At 44.9% G+C, this 21143-nt stretch overlaps 1 pseudogene; it reads right to left on the bottom strand.

Annotated features, from left to right (window-relative positions):
- Positions 1-1398: 1398 nt before the first annotated feature.
- LOC115193011 (protein crumbs homolog 1-like) overlaps positions 1399-21143 on the bottom strand; it is a 38052-nt pseudogene continuing 18307 nt past the window's right edge.

A 21143-nucleotide genomic window follows, 5' to 3' on the forward strand; every position in this document is an offset into this window, starting at 1 on the left:
TCCAAACCTGAACAATAATATGCATATTCTAGCTTCTGAGTTGGTGTAGGAGGCAGTTAAAAATGGGAACATATTTTTTCCAAAATTCTCAATACTGCCCCCTATACCAAACAGGTTAAACAAATAAAAATATATTTATATTTGAGATTCTTCAAAGTAGCCACCGTTTGATGGTCTGAAGATTACAAATTTGAGATTTTTGGTTCCCACCGCCGTATCTTTGTGAGACACAGAGTAGGTGAACGGATAATCTACGCATGTTTGGTTCCCACCGTGAAGCATGGAGGAGGAGGTGTGATGGTGCTCTGCTGGTGACACTGACAGTGATTTATTTAGAGTTTAAGGCACACTTAACCAGCATGGTTACCGCAGCATTCTGCAGTGATACGCCATCCCATCTGGTTTGCGCTTAGTGGGACTAATATTTGTTTTTCAACAGGACAATGACCCAACACACCTCCAGGCTGTGTAAGGGCTATTTGACCAAGAAGGAGAGTAATGGAGTGCTGCATCAGATGACCTGGCCTCCACAATCACCCGACCTCAACCCAATTGAGATGGTTTGGGATGAGTTAGACTGCAGAAAGAAGGAAAAACAGCTAATGCTCAGTATATGTGGGAACACCTTCAAGACTGTTGGAAAAGCATCCCAGGTGAAGCTGGTTGAGAGAATGCCAAATGTTTGCAAAGCTGTTATCAAGGCAAAAGGTGGCTACTTTGAAGAATCTAACATTTAAAATATATTTTGATTTGTTTAAACCTTTTTTGGTTACTACATGATTCCATATATGTTATTTCATAGTTTTAATGAATGTAGAAAATAGTAAAAATAAAGAAAAACCCTTGAATGAGTAGGTGCCCAAACTTTTGACTGGTACTGTACAACAACTTATACTTCTGATCAATGAATAATTATGGAAAGCACTGTGTAGATACAAAAGTAACGTAACAATATATAAAAACAACATCATTTGACATTGTTGTGTGTTCTTATATGTTACCAAAAAGTAATGCAGAACATCTCTAGCCATCTATTTATATCCTCATCTACTGCAGAGCTGTCTTTTGGATCTCCCGTTTTACTACAACATTCAAGCACAGTATTTTTAAGACCTATCCAAATGAAAGGTATTTGCAATGGAGGCTAAGGCAAAATGATAGGTTGCAAGCCGTTCAGAAGAAACAGTAGACATCCCAAGTCTAGTGTGGTATTCTTTGATAAGAACAGGACAGGAGGGATCTCAGCCATGACATTTGTCTCCTATATGAGTTTCTCTGCCATGTTGGGTGATGGGTTTGGAACTGGGTCCAGGCCAGTGAGTGTGTTTCCTATATGAGTCTCCCAATAGAACAATGTCAGGACAGTTGAGTGGTGGGTTTGGAACTGGCCCCAGTCTTCTATATGAGTCTCTCCATGAGTGTCGGATGGGCTATGTCCACATCTCTACGCGAGATCCCTCTTTCTCCTGTCGGCTGGGGCTGTAGGTGGCCCTCTGGTTTAGCGCCACCACCAGGCCCACGGCGGTACTGACCAGGGCCAGCAGCAGTAGCACAACAGTCACTAGACTGATTGACAGCAACAGGTCAGAGGTTAGACCCACATAGGTCAACTGGAGAGGGAGACGGATTGAGGAGGGGAGAGGAGGAGGGGAGACAGGTAAAGTACAAGTACACAAAAAATGGGGAAGCAAGGAAAAATATGAACATCAATTAAAAGGTGCAAAAGTGCATTAACAGCATGATAAAAATACTGGTCAGACCAGGACCACAGACACACGCACACTCACTCATGGCTACGTTACACAAGGCGCTCCGGTTCCAAGTGCTGTACCAGCGTCATGAGGGATCTGTCCCCGAGCCCGTAGGCAGTAGAGCTGGTACCAGGGACTGACCCAGGCTGGGTAGGAGACTGGAGGGGTGAACCCTGCCTCCATCTGCTGCTGCTCACAGATTTTGGCTGCGACTAACGCCAGCACCAGCAACAGGACTATCATCATGCCAACCACACACAGCACAAGCATCGCCGTCATGTGCAAGACACCTGGGGTACGCTCCGTCAGAGGAAAATCACACACATACAGGGTCGCATCAACACACCCAGAAACACACACACTGTGTAAACACAATCTAAATCCAAACCACAGACAACCATCAAACAACACAAAATCATAGTATTTTCCTAATGACCGAATATGTAAGTGAAATAATCACTGTTTTTGATACTGATTCACACTAATTTGTGTGTTATATATCTGATGATTTTGACAAAATGTGCCATCATACTGAGCCACCGTCAAAATGCCCTTACAAATGTCATATTGCCTGGTATCATATTGGAGCCATGCAGAGGAGCTGCTGGGAGATATGACCAGTTAAACCAAGTCAACAGTTACTTCACTTCACACAGATAAAGCGTTAGCAACATGCCCTTGTGGTGCTACTGTAAAACATTCCTTAAAATAAATAACACCACAACAAAATTCTGGAACAATACTACTCTGTCTTGTTTAAACAATAATATGTTGTTTGTTTACCTGTCCGATGAGAAGGGTTTACTCTGAGTGAATGTAACACAGAGTACCCAGACCCAGAGAACTCCACAGCCAAGGGTCTTCATCAGTCAGAGGCAGACAGGTTCAGTACTCTACTCTCTAACCAGTCTGCATTCTAAGCAGTTTCTATGGCATAGCAAGCCCACACACACAGTCTCTCCCTACTGCAGCTACACAGTGCGCATCTCAGCACCTGGGTGTCTGACAGGTAGATGTGTCCTGTACTGTGTGCCTATATATACAGTATACGTGTGTGTGTGTGTGACTGTCTCTAGATGAACGAGCATGTCTGCCAGTTAAGCTGCCCTCATGCATTTCTGTGAAATGGTCCCAACCTGCAGGTACGCCACCAGATCAATGCTGAGTTGCACTTCAGATGGAAACAAAGGCAGCTTTTAGCTGGCCAAGCACCATCTCTATCTAACAGCCGTGCCACACAGCTCACCGGAAAACCCATGGAGTACTTACACCCATGGGTCTATGCCCGCCCGTACATACGTACATAAACAAACAGACACACACACACGCAGACAGACACACACACACCTCTGCCCGGGACTTACATTGACAAGTTTATGACCAGTGGAATAACTGTTGGCAAGTGTAGGTTAGCGCACTCTGAAACTGTGACAAGAGAGGTAAAGTCATGGCAGTGTTGAAGTGACATTTCTGAGGCCAGTTTTGTGAGTAGTGGCAGCTTCAGGGGTTGACTTTCCGCTGTCAGCTACAGGACACTTCCTGCTGGGCACAGGCATCAGTTCAACAAAAATGTTTTTATTTACATTTGTTTAATTGTCAACTAACGTGAATTCAATGTGAAATCGACAACAAATGTCACCATGCCATTGGATTTAGATTTAAAGCGGTGTGGAAAAAAAAATCACTTATGTTGATGACTTTTTGCAATCCAATCAATTTTCCACATTGATTTAATGTCATCACATAGAATTTTTTTGTTGAAATGATGTGGAAACTACATTGATTCAACCAGTTTTTGCCAAGTGGGATGTTTTGGAGCCGTTTCTGATTGCAAGCTTTAGCCATCCAACTTTCTCCAAAACATACTGTTTTATTTTCTCAGATCATTGAGACGGAGAAACAATTAGGACTGGAAGAAAATAGCCAAGAGTGGTTATGTTGGATAAATTAAGACAGGTAGTGAAAGGAGGATAAACAACAGATGATGAAAAAACAGGAAATGTTTATTTGAAGACAGAAAGTGGTTTAAAGAAGTAAGACATGACAGAACACCTCAGAACGGACACAGACCCATCGAGAGCAAGATACACTACATGGCCAAAAGTATGTGGACACCTGCTCATTGAACATCTCATTCCATGGGCATTAATATGGATTTAGTCCCCCCTTTGCTGCTATAACAGCCTCCACTCTTTCCACTAGTTGTTGGAACATTGCTGTGGGTACTTGCTTCCATTCAGCCACAAGCGCATTAGTGAGGTCGGGCACTGATGTTGGGCGATTAGGCCTGGCTCGAAGTTGGTGTTCAATGGGGTTGAGGCCAGGGCTCTGCGCAGGCCAGTCAGGTTCTTCGACACCGATCTCGACAAATCATTTCTGTATGGACCTCACTTTGTGCACGGGGGCATTGTCATGCTGAAGCAGGAAAGAGCCTTCCCCAAACTGTTGCCACAAAGTTGGAAGCACAGATTCGTCTAGAATGCCATTGTATGCTGTGGTGTTAGATTTCCCTTCACTGCAACTAAGGGGCCTAGCCTGAACCAATGAAACATTTTTACTCTCCACTAAACTTTACAGTTGGCACTATGCATTGGGGCAGGTAGCGTTCTCCTGGCATCTGCCAAACCCAGATTAGTCTAAGACTACCAGTTGGTGAAGCGTGATTCATCACTCCAGAGAACGCATTTCCACTGCTCCAGAGTCCAATGGTGGTGAGCTTTACACCACTCCAGCCGACGCTTTGCATTGCGCATGGTGATCTTAAGCTTGTGTTCGGCTCCTCGGCCATGCAAATCAATTTCATGAAGTTCCCGATGAACAGTTCTTGTGCTGATGTTGCTTCCAGAGGTAGTTTGGACCTTCCACTTCATGATAACATCACTTACAGTTGACCGGGGTAGCTCTAGCAAGGCAGAAATTTGACGAACTGACCTGGTGGAAAGGTAGCATCCTATGATGGTGCCACATTGAAAGTCACTGAGCTCTTCAGGAAGGCCATTCTATGGTCAATGTTTGTCTATGGAGATTGCGTGGCTGTGTGCTCGATTTGATACACCTGTCAGCAACATGTGGCTGAAATAGCCGAATCTACTAATATGAAGTGGTGTCCACGTACTTTTGTATATATAGTATACGGATGGATAGACGGACGGAGAGGTGGATATAGATAGAGAGATGGACATAGAGACAGACAGATTTGTAGGTATAGACAACAACAGAGAACGTGTGACAGAATTTTGATTAGTTTAAAATTGATAAACGGTAAGTGTGATTCGGCCTAGGGGAATCCATCTAGCTACACCACTTACAGTATCAGTATGTACAGTACCATTATCCTCAAGGAATACACAACATCAAATGGGCATGAGCCTGACCATATATTGTGAGACATTTTGCTTTCAGAGACAAGATTCATCCAAGAAAATAAAAACAATTGTTTTCCAAAAGTGAAAAAGTTTTTGAATAACAAAACATTCCTTTCGGAATGGTGGTTCTACTCTGACGATTCTGTGTATTTGCAAAACCCGTGTCTGTTTTCCGTTTGGTCCATGGAAAATACCCATTATTATAGTTTCTGTATAGCTTAGTCTAATGTACAATATAATGCTACCTGATCTGTGTTAGTTTAGCAACATCGCCCAAAGGATATTCATATTGTCATATCCAACAGAGAGGATATTCCAAAATCACACAACTTTTTATAAAAATCTGCTGCCCATAAAAAACGTATTGTTTTAAGGCACAAAAACAGCTCTGTGCTCTTGTCAGAAAAGGAAGATATTACATTTAAACTTGGCTCACCTGAACAATAGAAAAACAATTAAACCTATAGCTAAGTTGTACTTTTACACTCAGAGACATTAAGCCTTGTCCAGGGCTCCAATTTCTCATTGGCCCAGTTCAGGAACAATCCCTATTGTTTCTTAATTCAAGTACTTAGTGGTCAGCTGTCACAGCTGGATTTAATCCCTAAACACCGGGTTTAAAGAATCCTCTCTGCTAACCCCAGTGGTAATGTAATACACAGACACAGATATAACGGCACTCACACTATTTAGAACATAGCTGTTTTTCATTGAACAGGCGTTTATTAACCTCTTTGGGCTAGGGGGCAGTATTTTCACGTCCGGATGAAAAGCATGCCCAGAGTAAACTGCCTGCTACTCAGGCCCAGAAGCTAGGATATGCATATTATTAGTAGATTTGGATAGAAAACACTCTGACGTTTCTAAAACTGTTTGAATGATGTCTGTGAGTATAACATAACTCATATGGCAGGCAAAACCCAGAGAAGAATCCTACCAGGAAGTGGGAAATCTGAGGTTTGTAGTTTTTCAAGTGATTGCCTATCCAATATCCAGTGTAAATTGGGTAAGATTGCACTTCCTAAGGCTTCCACTAGATGTCAACAGTCTTTAGAAAGTTGTTTCAGGATTCTATTGTGAAAGGGGAGCAAATAATACCACTCAGAGCAGATGGCTCAGCTGAAAGTCTTTAGTTGTTTATCGCGTGCGGCCGTGAGCGCGAGCTCCGTTCCCTTTCCTTTCTAATGACAACGGAATTGTCCGGTTGGAATATTATTGAAGATTTATGATAAAACATCCTAAAGATTAATTATATACATCGTTTGACATGTTTCTACGAACTGTAATGGAACTTTTTTGACTTTTCGTCTGGACTTTGTGCTCGCGCTTCGTGCATTTGGATTAGAGAACTAAAAGCACAAACAAAAACGAGGTATTTGGACATAAATATGGACTTTATCGAACAAAACAAACATTTATTGTGGAACTGGGATACCTGGAAGTACATTCCGATGAATCTCTCTCTCTCTCTCTCTCTCTCTCTCTCTCTCTCTCTCTCTCTCTCTCTCTCTCTCTCTCTCTCTCTCTCTCTCTCTCTCTCTCTCTCTCTCTCTCTCTCTCTCTCTCTCTCTCTCTCTCTCTCTCTCTCTCTCTCTCTCTCTCTCTCTCTCTCTCTCTCTCTCTCTCTCTCTCTCTCTCTCTCTCTCTCTCTCTCTCTCTCTCTCTCTCTCTCTCTCTCTCTCTCTCTCTCTCTCTCTCTCTCTCTCTCTCTCTCTCTCTCTCTCTCTCCTTGCACTCCCCAGTCGATCACAGGATCGTGTTCAGGATGAGGTAAGAGATCAGCTGGAAGAGGTTCTGCCAGAACAGAACGGCCATGTAAATGTCGTTTACGTCGACCTGGCAATTGTCCCCGGCGAAACTCATGTCACACACACACAGTGGTACTTGTTAATGAGGTTTCGACAGTAGCCCCCGTTCAGGCAGGGGTTGGACTTGCACTCATCCACCTCCTGCTCACAGCTACACACAGGATGAGGGTCAGATATAGAAACAGAGGCAAAAAAAGAGACAACACAACATCAAGATGGTCTGTGTCTAATGAATGTTTTACAAAGTTAACCTATTTACTGGGTATACTTTTAGATTATCTCTCCCCTCCAATCTACCCCCTTCCTTCTTTTTCCCTCCGTATCCTTCTCTTTTCTCTATTTTTCTCTTTCTCTTACCGGTGTCCAGTGAAGCCGGGTAGACAGTCACAAGACAGGTCCCTCTCAGTGCAGTTCCCTGCGTTGAAGCAGATGTAGTTTCTGCTCTCATCTCCACAGACAGACACTGGCAGCTTGGGCCTACTGAGGAGAGAACCACATACAGACCACACAATCAGACAGGCACACTCCTCTAGAGGGTGTGTGTGCATAAGAGATATTTAGATGGGAGGGGGCAGGACATTGTCTTGCAGACTCTGTCCTGCTCTGATGGACTTACTATGTCCGGATATGTAAGGGGAAAACACTGGTGCTGGTTGTTATGTCATTTCTTGAAATAGGTGGGAGGAGTATCAAATAATAAAACTTACCATTTTCTGCTGTCTATGTACCATGGAACTTCTTCAATGAGATCACTGTGGAGAGAGAGAGAGAGAGAGAGAGAGAGAGAGAGAGAGAGAGAGAGAAACAATACATAAACTCAGCAAAAAAAGAACCCTGTCTTTCATAGATAATTCGTAAAAATCCAAATAACTTCACATTACAAAGGGTTTAAACACTGTTTCCCGTGGTTGTTCAATGAACCATAAACAATTACTGAGCATGCACCTGTGGAACGGTCGTTAAGACACTAACAGCATACAGACTGCAGGCAATTAAGGTCACAGTTATGAAAACTTAGGACACTAAAGAGGCCTTTCTACTGATTCTGAAAGCACCAAAAGAAAGATGCCCAGGGTCCCTGCTCATCTGCGTGAGCGTGCCTTAGGCATGCTGCAAGGAGGCATGAGGACTGCAGATGTGGCCAGGACAATAAATTGCAATGTCCGTACTGTGAGACGCCTAAGACAGCGCTACAGGGAGACAAGACGGACAGCTGATCGTCCTCACAGTGGCAGACCACGTGTAACAAAACCTGCACAGGATCGGTACATTGAACATCACACCTGCGGGACAGGTACAGGATGGCAACAACTGCCCGAGTTATACCAGGAATGCACAATCCCTCCATCAGTGCTCAGACTGTCCGCAATAGGCTGAGAGAGGCTGCACTGAGGGCTTGTAGGCCTATTGTAAGACAGGTCCTCACCAGACATCACTGGTAACAATGTCGCCTATGGGCACAAACCCACCGTCGCTGGACCAGACAGGACTGGCAAAAAGTACTCTTCACTGACGAGTCACGGTTTTGTCTGACCAGGGGTGATGGTCGGATTTGCGTTTATTGTTGAAGGAATGAGCGTTATACTGAGGCCTGTACTCTGGAGGGGGATCGATTTGGAAGTGGAGGGTCCGTCATGGTCTGGGGCGGTGTGTCACAGCATCATCGGACTGAGCTTGTTGTCATTGCCTGCAATCTCAACGCTGTGCATTACAGGGAAGACATCCTCCTCCCTCATGTGGTACCCTTCCTGCAGGCTCATCCTGACATGACCCTCCAGCATGACAATGCCACTAGCTATACTGCTCGTTCTGTGCGTGATTTCCTGCAAGACAGGAATGTCAGTGTTCTGCCATGGCCAGCGAACAGCCCGGATCTCAATCCCATTGAGCACGTCTGGGACCTGTTGGATCGGAGGGTGAGGGCTAGGGCCATTCCCCCCAGAAATATCCGGGAACTTGCAGGTGCCCTGGTGGAAGAGTGGGGTAACATCTCACAGCAAGAACTGGCAAATCTGGTGCAGTCCATGAGGAGGAGATGCAATGCAGTACTTAATGCAGCTGGTGGCCACACCAGATACTGACTGTTACTTTTGACCCCCCCTTTGTTCAGGGACACATTATTCCATTTCTGTGGAACTTGTTCAGTTTATGTCTCAGTTGTTGAATCTTGTTATGTTCATACAAATATTTACACATGTTAAGTTTGCTAAAAATAAACGCAGTTGACAGTGAGAGGACGTTTCTTTTTTTGCTGAGTTTAGAATAAAACAATTGATTTAGGATGAAAACTTTCCAGTAAAGATAGACATCTTGTATGAAACTCTAGCTTACTGAGGGAAGTTGTTTCAAAAACGTCCTTGTGAAGGAGCGATGTGAGAGAATGTGTGTGAGCGAGAGAGAAAGCGAGAGTGTTGGTAGTGCATGTGAGAGAGAGTGTGTGTTTACAAGATAAATGGATGAAGGCATTCCCTCGATGATGCTCCGAGGCAAACGGGAGATGAGAGGCAGTAGCACTGAACCACCAGGGAGATAAATACACCATACACAGTACACTACAGTGACACACTACAGCAATGTTACTACACAGACTACTACAGCGACACACTAGAGCCATATATGACGTTAAGTAGAACAGAAATGCTACAACTAAAACACACAGTTCATGCATGGTTTAAGTGCTTTACAGAGATCTGAACATTTACATGGTTTCCTTTTTCCTTACTGTGTTATAAAGCTAAAAGGGAGTCCCACTGGTGTACTATTGCTTTGAGATCCATGGATTATACTTTTATCTCATTGAAATATTCAAAATGCAGAATCCATGTTTTCAAAACATAAAATATTGTTTTACGATGTTATTCTTTCAACTGTTGGTTATTAAAGCCTATTTGTGGACTTAATACTTAATATTTAGCAAATTGTGTTTAATCTCAAAGGGACTGCAACTTTGGAATACAAACTTTACAGATAAAAGGAAGGTGACTGTTTAGTTGCGTGTTCATTCCTTTGTATAAAAATAAATATTATTTCCATTCCATTCCTAACCCCACCCATGTAACTCACTTACAGTAAGGTCCGGTGTAGTTCTCAGCACACAGACAGGCATACTTGTCCACTCCATGTAGACATGTGCCTCCATGAGCGCATAGATGGTTCTCACACACGTCCACCTCCTCACAGTCCACCCCGGTGTAGCCAAACTCACAGGCACACTCATATGCCAGCCCCTGAATGCTGCAGTTGCCATGGATACAGGGATTGGAGGCGCAGGTGTCTGTGTTGCGCTCACAGCGGCGTCCGGTCCAGCCCTCCTCACAGCTACAGTTGAACAGGTTCCAGAGGTCCTGACAGCTACCTCCATTCATGCAAGGGCTGGGCTGGCACACCGGGCCTCCACTGCATCCGCTATGGGGTGGGTTGGGGGATGTCTGAAGGAACTGCTCCTCCTGAATCCGGGGCAGGTTGACCTCTAAGGGGCTGTAGTAAGGCAGGGCGATGCCCCCCACCTCCACAGTACCCAGGCACCCCTCTAGGCTCCAGCCAGCCTTGGGTCCAAGCCCCCCCAGCTGGATGTCCACCCCCTCCCTGAGGAAGTCCAGGTTGCCCCCTTCACTGCTGGAGCTCCCAGCTTCATCCACTTCCTCATCCAGCACTAGGGTCCAGCGGGATGCCTCTGCCCATGGGGTGAGCATGAAGAGGTGGACGCTGTGCCAATCCCCGTCGCTGACCCCCATGCGGCTGCTCAGGGACACCGTGGACGAGCCCTCCCCGCTCTGTAGCTCTAAGAAGAGAAGGCCATGCTGCACAGACACCGTCACAAACTCCGGCCCACGCTCGGCATGCAGGATGGCAACGTGGCGTTTACGAGTGCGCAGGCTGACGGTGATGCTGGCCAGGCTACGTTGGATATGGCCATTACCGCGGTAAGACAGTACACTGCTGTCGTCAAGGAAGGTAGCGCTGGAGAAGCCTGGGTTGGAAAAGAAGGGATAGGTATGTAAACATGTGGTAATCTAATAAAGGCTGTAACCCTCAGGATCAGTCCAAAATGTGATGGAATATGGACCATGGAATAAAAGTAGTAATAAAGCAATACAAAAATATACATTAACAAATAAATAGAAAATCAACCACAAGGAGGCTGAATGATGAACGAATGTGTGCTGGGCAGACACAACAACACTGTATCCTCTGCTTTTTCTGAGTGACAGTGTTGTTTCTGTCTTCATTCCAGGACATCTAATCACAGGGCAGACAGACGGCCACGTAAATCATCACTAATACAACCACAGGCTAATCTGTCCTAATCCCAGTCCTACCTCACAGACCGACGGGCAGATTTAGGGAAGAATGACTCACACTCGTATCCCTGGTTGAGGGTGCGGCACTCCGCCTTTGCGGGGCAGGGGGCTAGCTCACACCACTTGACTTTCTCACAGCGCTGTCCTGCAGTGTTGTGGGGGCAGGTGCAGGTGAAGTCGTCCCACATGGGGTAGCACATCCCCCCGTTCTGACAAGGGTTCCTCTGGAGAGGGAGAGAAAAAAAATACAGTTTATTAATATTATTATTATTACTACTACTAAAGGATATAGGGACATTCAGGTTATCTTTTATAATTCATAAATTCATTAGGCTCTAATCTATGGATTTCACATGACTGGGCAGGGGCGCAGCCATTGGTGAGCCTCGGAAGGCTTAGGCCCACCCACTTGGGAGCCAGGCCCAGGCACTTGGGAGTCAGGCCCAGCCAATCAGAATGAGTTTTTCCACACAAAAGGCCCTTATTACAGACTGAAATACTCCTCAGTTTCATCAGCTGTCTGGGTGGCTGGTCTCAGACGATCCCGCAGGTGAAGAAGCCCAATATGGCGGTCCTGGGCTGGTGTGGATACAAGTGGTCTGCAGTTGTGAGGCCGGTTAGACGTAATGCCAAATTCTCTAAAATGACATTGGAGGCAGTTAATGGTAGAGCAATTAACATTCAATTATCTGGCAACAGCTCTGGTTGACAATTCTGCAGTCAGCATGCCAATTACACGCTCCCTCAAAACTTCTGTGGAGTTGTGTTGTGTGACAAAATAGCAAATTCAACAATGAGTGGTTTGGAAGGAATCAGTGACTAACTGTAAGGGTTCCAAAGCAATCATTAGCCTGCTATTCAGTGAAATGGGTGTGTGGCCTAAGTCTGGGTTTAAGGGTCTCTTTTCCAAGCTTAAAAGGATAATAATTCAACACGATGGGCCAGAAAAGGTTGAATACATTGGCCGTGCTGTCAATCCAGCTTGACTTCTGCCGTGTTCAAAACAACTGGAAACTTGCTACTGGGAAATCTCAGACTTCAGTAACTTCAAACAACATGAACTGAGCTCCGACTAGGAAAATACATTTTGAACGGTCATCCAACTCGGAATTCCAACTCAGGCATCTTTCTAGAGTTCCGACCTGAACAGCACTGACATCATGATTCAATCTTGTTTTTTTCCGAATTCCCAATTGTCATCAAGGCACCATAAATCCAGAGAATGCCAGACCCCTGATTGCTCAGTTTGGCCGGGCTGCCAGTTCTATGAAGAGTTGGTGGTTCCAAATGTCTTCCATTTAAGAATGATGGAGGCCACTGTGTTCTTGGAGACCTTCAATGCTGCTTACATTTTTTGTTACCCTTCCCCAGATCTGTGCCTCGACACAATCACGTCTCAGAGCGCATCTCTGACATGCACTGTCAACTGTGGGACCTTATATAGACAGGTGTGTGCCTTTCCAAATCATGTCCAATCAATTGGATTTACCATAGGTGGACTCCAATCAAGTTGTAGAAACATCTTAAGGATGATCAACGGAAACCGGATGCACCTGAGCTCAATTTCGAGTCTCATAGCAAAAGGTCTGAATACTTATGTAAATAAGGAATTTATGCTTTTATTTTTAATACATTTGCACAAATTTCAAAAAAACTGTTTTTGCTTTGTCATTATAGGATATTGTGTGTAGATTGATGAGGAAAACATTTATTTAACCAATTTTAGAACAAGGCAAAACCCCATTTATACTGCTATCGATGTGATGTTTGGCGGTGCCTAATCAGTCAGTTTTGTACCTGCCTGGCTGAGTGGCAGTGTGAGTGGAATGAGCGAGCTCGCCTGGCAACCAGAGCCGAAACACGTGAGGAAATAAAACTTGGTAGTCTGCCTGGAAATTAATTGACAAGACCATTACATTTTTCTAATATTTTTCATATTAACATATTTGATCATTTTCTCTTCTCCTCTCTTTTGAATTCAAGTACTTTTCAAGTACCAACTTCAGAGTACCAATTTCCGAGTTCTAAATTCAAGTACTTTAAGCACCTCAATTACTTTGTGTGAACCTCGTGAGATGGAGGACATTAAGCCATTACAGCCTATGTTATTAAATGGAGTCAAGTGCTTTAGTCAGGTAATCTAGCCCTAGCACTGATCCTAACTGAGCCATATGGCTGCGTTCACACAGGCAGCCCAATTCTGATCTTTTTCCTCTAATTGGTCATTTGACCAATCAAATCAATAATTTGGCAAAAGATCAGAATTGGGCTGCCTGTGTAAACACACCCTAACAGTTGGCAGTTCCTTATTGTCTCCCTGTCTTCTTGTCTCTTTCGTCTTCTCTACTTCACGTTAAGTACGTAACAGCATTTCCAATTAACACCTTTAACCTCACCCTTAAACTCAATTTAATTTGATTGTGTGGGATTGGTGACATATGTGGCTGTCAAACGCAGTGATGGCGAGTAAGATAATGAAGGCTGAGAATGGATCAGAAGGGGCAGGGTAGTCTGGTTTTGGGGCAGAATTGGTAGGGCAGGGGCAAGGCATGGCTGTGTGCAGAGCAGGGAAAGGCAGGACTGGGTATGGCATGGGCAAAGGACAGGGTAGGGCAGGTGAAAGAAGGGGACACAGTAGGAGTAGAACAGGCAGGTGTAGAGAGTAGTAAGGAATGCTCAGTCCACTCACACTACAGGAGTCGACCCCAGCGCAGCCCGCTGTGACATTAGCCATGAGCACCAGAGGATATGACGTTACTGTGGTGTCCAGCCTGAAGAACTGCAGTCTCTCACTGTTGATCCTCAGGTCCTGGATACAGCCTTTAAAGTAGCCCCCGAATGCTGATGACGCCTTCTGCTCTGCCAGACCCCCCACATACACCACATCCCCCATCTGACTGTCCACTATCCTGACCTCCACCGAGCCCTGCTTCTGGTTGGCCACGTACAGGACCATATGTTCACGGTCTACCACCACGCTCACAAAGTGGATGTCCCCGTTGTTAACCACACTCTCACTGGTCAAGGTCTCAAAGTTATGGAGCTGAACTCTGACCCGCCCCTCATCCAGCCACAGGCGCAGGTATTGGCTGGTGCTATTGGCGAGCACCAACAAGAGGCCAGCGTGGCGGTGTGTGCGCAGAAAGAGGGAGACAGTGATGTCACTTCCTGCATCATCTGTGATGGTGAAAACGCCGTAGCTCTGAGAGTCCTCATTGCCGAAGCGGGCCGTCTCATACTCTACAGAGAAGGACAGGGAGGGAGAGGACAGAAGATGAGGGTAATTGTTTTATTATAACATATTCAGGGTTTCAACTACTGGTTCTCAAATAGTAAAAATGATGCATTTGTTTTGTGGGTCAAAAATACCAAATACAACTTCTAGTGGTATGACTTTCTCGCTCACTGTCCAAGAAGTCTATGTTATATTGTGTGTGGTAAGCAGCCAGTAGCCCATATGTTCCCATGTTACAGACGCAGCCCAGACGACACTCATCTAGGACACACTCTGATCTGTCTAAGATAGCACTCACAGACTGCACTGTCTGCCTTTTTCCACATGACACAGGTGCATAGACACAGAACAAATGTAATCTCTCATTGTCACCCACTTCCCGTTCCAATAGCAGATAGCAGACTCCGACAACATATCCCGAGAGAGCCATGTTTCCGTGAAACAGAGAATGTTAAAATCTGTGATGTCTCTCTGGAAGGCAACCCTTGCCCTAATTTCATCCACCTTGTTGTCTAGAGACTGGACATTAGCGAGTAGTATACTCGGGAAGAGGTGGGTGGTGTGACCAGGAGGCCGCTCCGTCTACCTCTTCTGCGGCGATGTTGTTTTGTGTCGGCCTCTGGGATTAGATGCAATGTCCTGGGTGGTGGTCCGAATGAAGAATCCGCTTCGGGAAGTTGTATTCCTGGTCGTAATGTTGTTAAGTTGACGTCGTTCTTATATCCAATAGTTCTTTCCGGCTGTATGTAATAACACTTAAGATTTTCTGGGCTTACAATGTAATAAATAATACATTTAAAAAAATTAACTGCATAGTTTCCTAAGGACTCGAAGCAAGGCGACCATCTCTGTTGGTGCCATCTTGCTGACTCGAAATTGAGCTCAGGTGCATCCTGTTTCCATTGATCATCTTTGAGATGTTTCTAAGACTTGATTGGAGTCCACCTGTGGTCAATTCAATAGATTGGACAGGATTTAAAAAAGGCACACACCTGTCTATATAAGGTCCATATTTGACAGTGAATGTCAGAGCAAAAACCAAGCCATGAGGTCAAAGGAATTGTCTATAGAGCTCCGAGACAGGATTGTGTTGAGCCACAGATCTAGGGAAGGGTACCAAAAAATGTCTGCACCATTGAAGGTCCCCAAGAACACAGTGGCCTCCATCATTCATTAATGGAAGAAGTTTTGAACCACCAAGACTCTTCCTAGAACTGGCCCCCCGGCCAAACTGAGCACTCGGGGAGAAGGGCCTTGGTCAGGGAGGAGATCAAGAACCTGATGGTCACTCTGAAAGAGCTACAGGCTTCCTCTGTGGAGAAGGGAGAACCTTCCAGAAGTACAACAATCTCTGCAGCACTCCACCAAGCAGGCCTTTATGGTAGAGAGGCCAGACGGGAGCCACTCCTCAGTAAAAGTTACATGACAGCCTGCTTGGAGTTTGCCAAAAGGCATCTAAAGGACTCTCAGACCATGAGACACAAGATTCTCTGGTCTGATGAAACCAAGATTGAGCACTTTGGCCTGAATCCCAAGTGTCACGTCTGGATGAAACCTTGCACCATCCTGCATGGTGGTGGCAGCATCATGCTGTGGGGATGTTTTTCAGTGGCAGGGAGAGTAGACAGGATCGAGGGAAAGATGAACGGAGGAAAGTACAGAGAGATCCTTGATGAAAACCTACTCCAGAGCACTCAGGACCTCAGACTGGGGTGAAGGTTCATCTTCCAACAGGACAACGACCCTAAGCACACAGCCAAAACAATGCAGGAGTGGCTTCGGGACAAGTCTCTGAATATCCTTGAGTGGCTCAGCCAGAGCCCGGACTTGAACCCGATCAAACATATCTGGAGAGACCTGAAAATAGCTGTGCAGCGACGCACCCCATCCAACCTGACAGAGCTGAGAAGAATCGGAGAAACTCCCCAAATACAGGTGTGCCTAGCGTAGCGTGATACCCAAGAAGACTCGAGGCTGTAACCGCTGCCAAAGGTGCTTCCTACGGGGGACCAGTATGGGGGAAAAAAAGGGATGAAATGTATGAAAAATGTATGAAATGTATGCATTCACTACTGTAAGTCGCTCTGGATAAGAGCGTCTGCTAAATGACTAAAATGTAAAATGTAAATGTAACAACGAACTGAGTAAAGGGTCTGAATACTTATTTTAATGTAGAATTTCTGTTTTTATGTTAAATACATTTGCAAACATTTCTAAAAACCAGTTTTTGCTTTGTCATTATGGGGTATTGTGTGTAGATTGATGAGGGAAAAACACTATTTAATCAATTTTAGAACAAGGCTGTAACGTAATAAAATGTGGCAAAAGTCAAGGGGTCTGAATACTTTCCGAATGCAGTGCATTCACAAAAAATATATATGGGGATTGTTAATTATGCAGCCGTTACGTAGCTATGCATGTAATGGACAAAAATGAACCCCTGAAATTAAAGGAGATCTCGACTATATCTTATACTCAGCACCCCCATCACTCTGTCCACTCATTCCTCCATTCTTACCCTCAGCGCAGTCCTGGCCTTCATATGGCCGGGGGCATCGGCACTGGTAGCTCTGCCACAGGTTGGTGCACTGTCCTCTGTTCTGACAGGTGCTGTCTTGGCATCTGTCTCTGTGGCTGCAGCCTATAGTCATATTCACTGCCGAGTCGCTCAGCCACTCATCCGGAACCACCAGCTGGGAGTCCACAAACATGTCCTGCAGACAGCCGATGAAGGCCGGGACCGGGACCAGAACCACACCTTCCTCCACCACCCCACCGATGAAGGTGTTCTGGAAGGGAGACTCTGGAGAGTCTGTCCCAGCCAGAGTGCCTGCGACCTGGGCTTCCCTCTTACAGTCCTGTTCCTGACAGACCCCACCATCCAGGAGCCTGAGGCTGAGTAGGCCGTCCCCCAGCACGGCCTCCACAGAGTGCCACCCCCCATCAGTCACGTTAAGGGGGAGCTCCAGTGTCTGGCTAAGTTGCAGGGCCTCTCCCTCTGCCCTACCCCCAACCGAGGCCTCCCTCCTCAGGCTGAGTCTCAGATGGCACCCCAGCAGCTCCAGACCCAGGATCAGCCTTCCACTGCCCCGCTGGAAGAGGACGGCCCTGGGCAGCACTGTCCGGAAACTCAGGGTGATGTTGCAGGAGGCCTCTGTGGACATCATGGGGCTCCGCAATAACAGGTAGCCACTCTGCTCAAAGGAGACGGCTGTGGGGGTCTGGCAGAGAAGCCCGGTGTGGCCCGGGGGGCAGTGGCAGGAGTAACCATGATGCCCGTTGCTTAGGAACGGAGAACATGAGCCCTGGTTCTGACACTCATGGCCCTCGCAGCCCACCAACGCTTTGCTGCAGTTCTGGCCCCCATACAGGAACTCATCAAGGCTTTGCTGTGAGCAGTGGCACACATAGCCCCCCACAAGGCTCTGACACTGAGACCCGTTCTCACAAGGGCTGGGTTTGCACATGTCCACTACCTCATCACAAAGGGTACCTGGAAGGGAAGGGAGACTCTATGATGATGTGGGTCAATGATACTATGATGGGTACAGCTTAGTCTGTGAAGGTGTGGAAATTAAGCGCTGCTCCCAGGTGGGAATTATTCACTCTTCACCTTTCCTGCTATTCTAGTACAGAAAACATACTTATTCTCCTCATCTTTGAAAGCACTATCGTCTATTATGAATCATGAAGAATGTATGTAACTTATTATAGTAAATGACTACACTGTTACTTCTTACTGGAGACATATATGTATTGTTTATGTTATTAGAATAATTGTTTATGTGTAGTCTATATTGGCGTGACGTTAAGTTTTAGACTAGAGGAAGCTGTCTGCAGTGTCATATACCCCATGATGCCATCTCTGAGCTGAACCTCTTCATCCTCGACATCTTGTCAGGTCAACTTCGACACCTTTGACACTGGCATTTATGGCATTTATGCCTCTGCTTCATCATGGGCGGTTAGCCTAGTGGTTAGAGAGGTGAAACAGCAACTGGAAGGTTGATATTTCAAACCCGGGGTCTGACGGGAAATATATGGTGGGAAGTGAGCTACAGTTGCAATTGGGCTACTGCTCTCAAGTCCTTGATGCTCTTGTGCAAGGCACTTAATCCCCCACAACAACCGTTGCCCAGTGTGGCAGCCCCTGCACCACTCCAAAAACCTATATGTGTACATTCAGATCTTAATATGATCCATTTTGTCGCAGGCAGATTTGAAGCAGTGTTTGTGGACTATACAATGCAATACCGTACCTAGGGCTCATACCATCACGTATTCTAATACCTTGCATTGTCAACTGCTGTAGTGCAGTGGTCTGAGCATCATGCTTTGGCTTCGAGCATCACGAGTTCACGCCCAGTGCTGGTCACTTGTTTTGACACTTTGTATGAATGGAAACTAATGGTGTAGCATACTGTTATTATCCAAAATACAAAAGCTGCTTCCTATCTGCATCCAAAGGCACCTACCTTAATAGGTAGCACTTTTCCAGTAGGGATTAGTAGGGATTTGGAAGGGATTAGAAGGCTGTATCATGTGATAATGCATACACATTCCACCGAGAGCGAGACATTTGTAACCACTGTAGCAGAATGAGCAACTAGTACTAGCAATTCAGTGAATGACTATCCCAAAATGGAAATATCTCACACGAATAACAAGTAACAGAATTGATCGCCTCAGTACCTGATAAATTAATTGTTGTGATGTGTTTTGCCCTATATTTTATTTAACTTATTTCAATTTTAAATCCCATTCCCCATCCCCGCAGGAAGCCTTTTGCCAGGCCGTCATCGTAAATAAGAATTTGTTCTTAACTGACTTGCCTAGTTAAATAAAGGTTAAATAAAATTAATTAATTAATTTGACACTGACCAGAATAATTGTCCTCCTCTCGCATATTGCTTGGTCTGCTGGTCCATTGTTGTGGACATGACAGGTAAACTTGCAGCTTCGTCCTGCAACTAGCCATTTAATTTACCATTAATATTAACTTTTACTTTTAATGTTAAAGATGATTAGTTGTGAAAAGATCCATAGCCTGGAGTCCTTCATTAACCAACTGTAAACTATTCGGATTCACCCAAAAAATGTTTAACGTCAACAGAGGCATTTCCATAATCTCTAGGAACACAATTGACCAATTGTCGGGTTGAATGTGTCCCTCACTATCAAATAAGACTTAAAAACAAGTTTTTATCCAGGGTGTTCCATTCCTAAGATTAGTGTTGAAACACTCACTTCTACATCTAGTGGCAGCAAAAAGCAGAGACCCTGAAGAACGGGCTCAGTGCTGAATAGGCCTAGTATAAAAAAATTATACAAATACATTTCCTATAGCTTTTCCTTGGACTTTACGAAAGAGGAATGGCCTATGAGGAGAGGCTTGCATAGCCTATAGCCCAGGGGTAGGCAACACTGTTCGAGGAGTGCCATAGCCACGGGAAGTAGGTGCTGCTGCACCTCCCCCAAAAAACAAACAAATTAATTGCGTTATTAGGTGCGTAATTGCGCAACAAAACAAAGACTGACAGGCTTGGGTTGTAGCCTATAGCCTAAACTAGAAGCGTATGCATATTAGCCCATTATTCATAAGCTCAATGCTTAAAAAAAAGTATCACGTGCCTAATGAAATCATAGGTAGCCTACACTATTTTTCAGGATGTATCGGCTAACAGAAACATGCTAATGCAGAGATTTCTAGTGGTGCGCATATTAATTAACGCAAGAGCGCAGAGGAAGTTGTATCCATAGTTTACACGTTTGGCTTCCGAGTTTTGAAAGCGTTCAAAAATGAAGTGGATAGTCCGTTTAGTAACTCCAATCACTACTTGTATCTGTATAGTCCGTTTGTTTGTGTTGTTGGTCACGTGGCTGCTAGCACCGTAATGAAAAGAGGTACAGTATTTGTGACCTGATCCAGGAAACTTGGTGTATGTTGCAAGTCACGACATCACAGGAGAGCCGTTTGAAAGTAAAAAATATATTTTTTAATCAAAATGCGTTTTTTTTGGCAGAAATGCCTTCTCGAACATGTGAACTTTCATGTGCCTTAATATTAAACTTGTCTGCCATTTGTAAATACGAATAAAATTGTTAAATTAAGGGCTTAGTTGGTTTAGCCACAGAAAAAGCGAGCAACCTTACCTCTAGCCATGATTGGCTGAGATAATGTGGGCCGGACATGCCAAGAGATGAGTTTGGATTGGTCTGCCATATAGCACGCTTCTGTCTATTGGAGCTGGTCAGTATGTCTAGATAATTGTGGCGAACACTGCTTTAAAAAAATAAAGTATTTTATAGTAAAACTGCATAAACATAATGTCAAGTTAAAGTATACTGTTAGCTAGCTAACGTTAGCTGGCTGGCTCGCTAGCTAACGTTATGTGTATGCTCTCCACTTTCTGGAGGACCGAGTTTTGAAATCAGTGGAATTTGAGTATGATAGCTAAGGAGATGGAGAAAACACTAGTCTGGATTACATCGTCAAACTAAGGGCAACCAAAATTGGCATCAGACCGACAGACAGTCCAACCATGATGTACACTACCGTTCAAAAGTTTGGGGTCACTTAGAAATGTCCTTGCTTTTTAAAGAAGCACATTTTTTGTCCATTAAAATAACATAAAATTGATCAGAAATTCAGTGTAGAAATTGTTAATGTTGTAAATGACTTT

This window comes from Salmo trutta, chromosome 4, assembly GCF_901001165.1.
Source record: "Salmo trutta chromosome 4, fSalTru1.1, whole genome shotgun sequence".
NCBI classification, from domain to species: Eukaryota; Metazoa; Chordata; class Actinopteri; order Salmoniformes; family Salmonidae; genus Salmo; species Salmo trutta.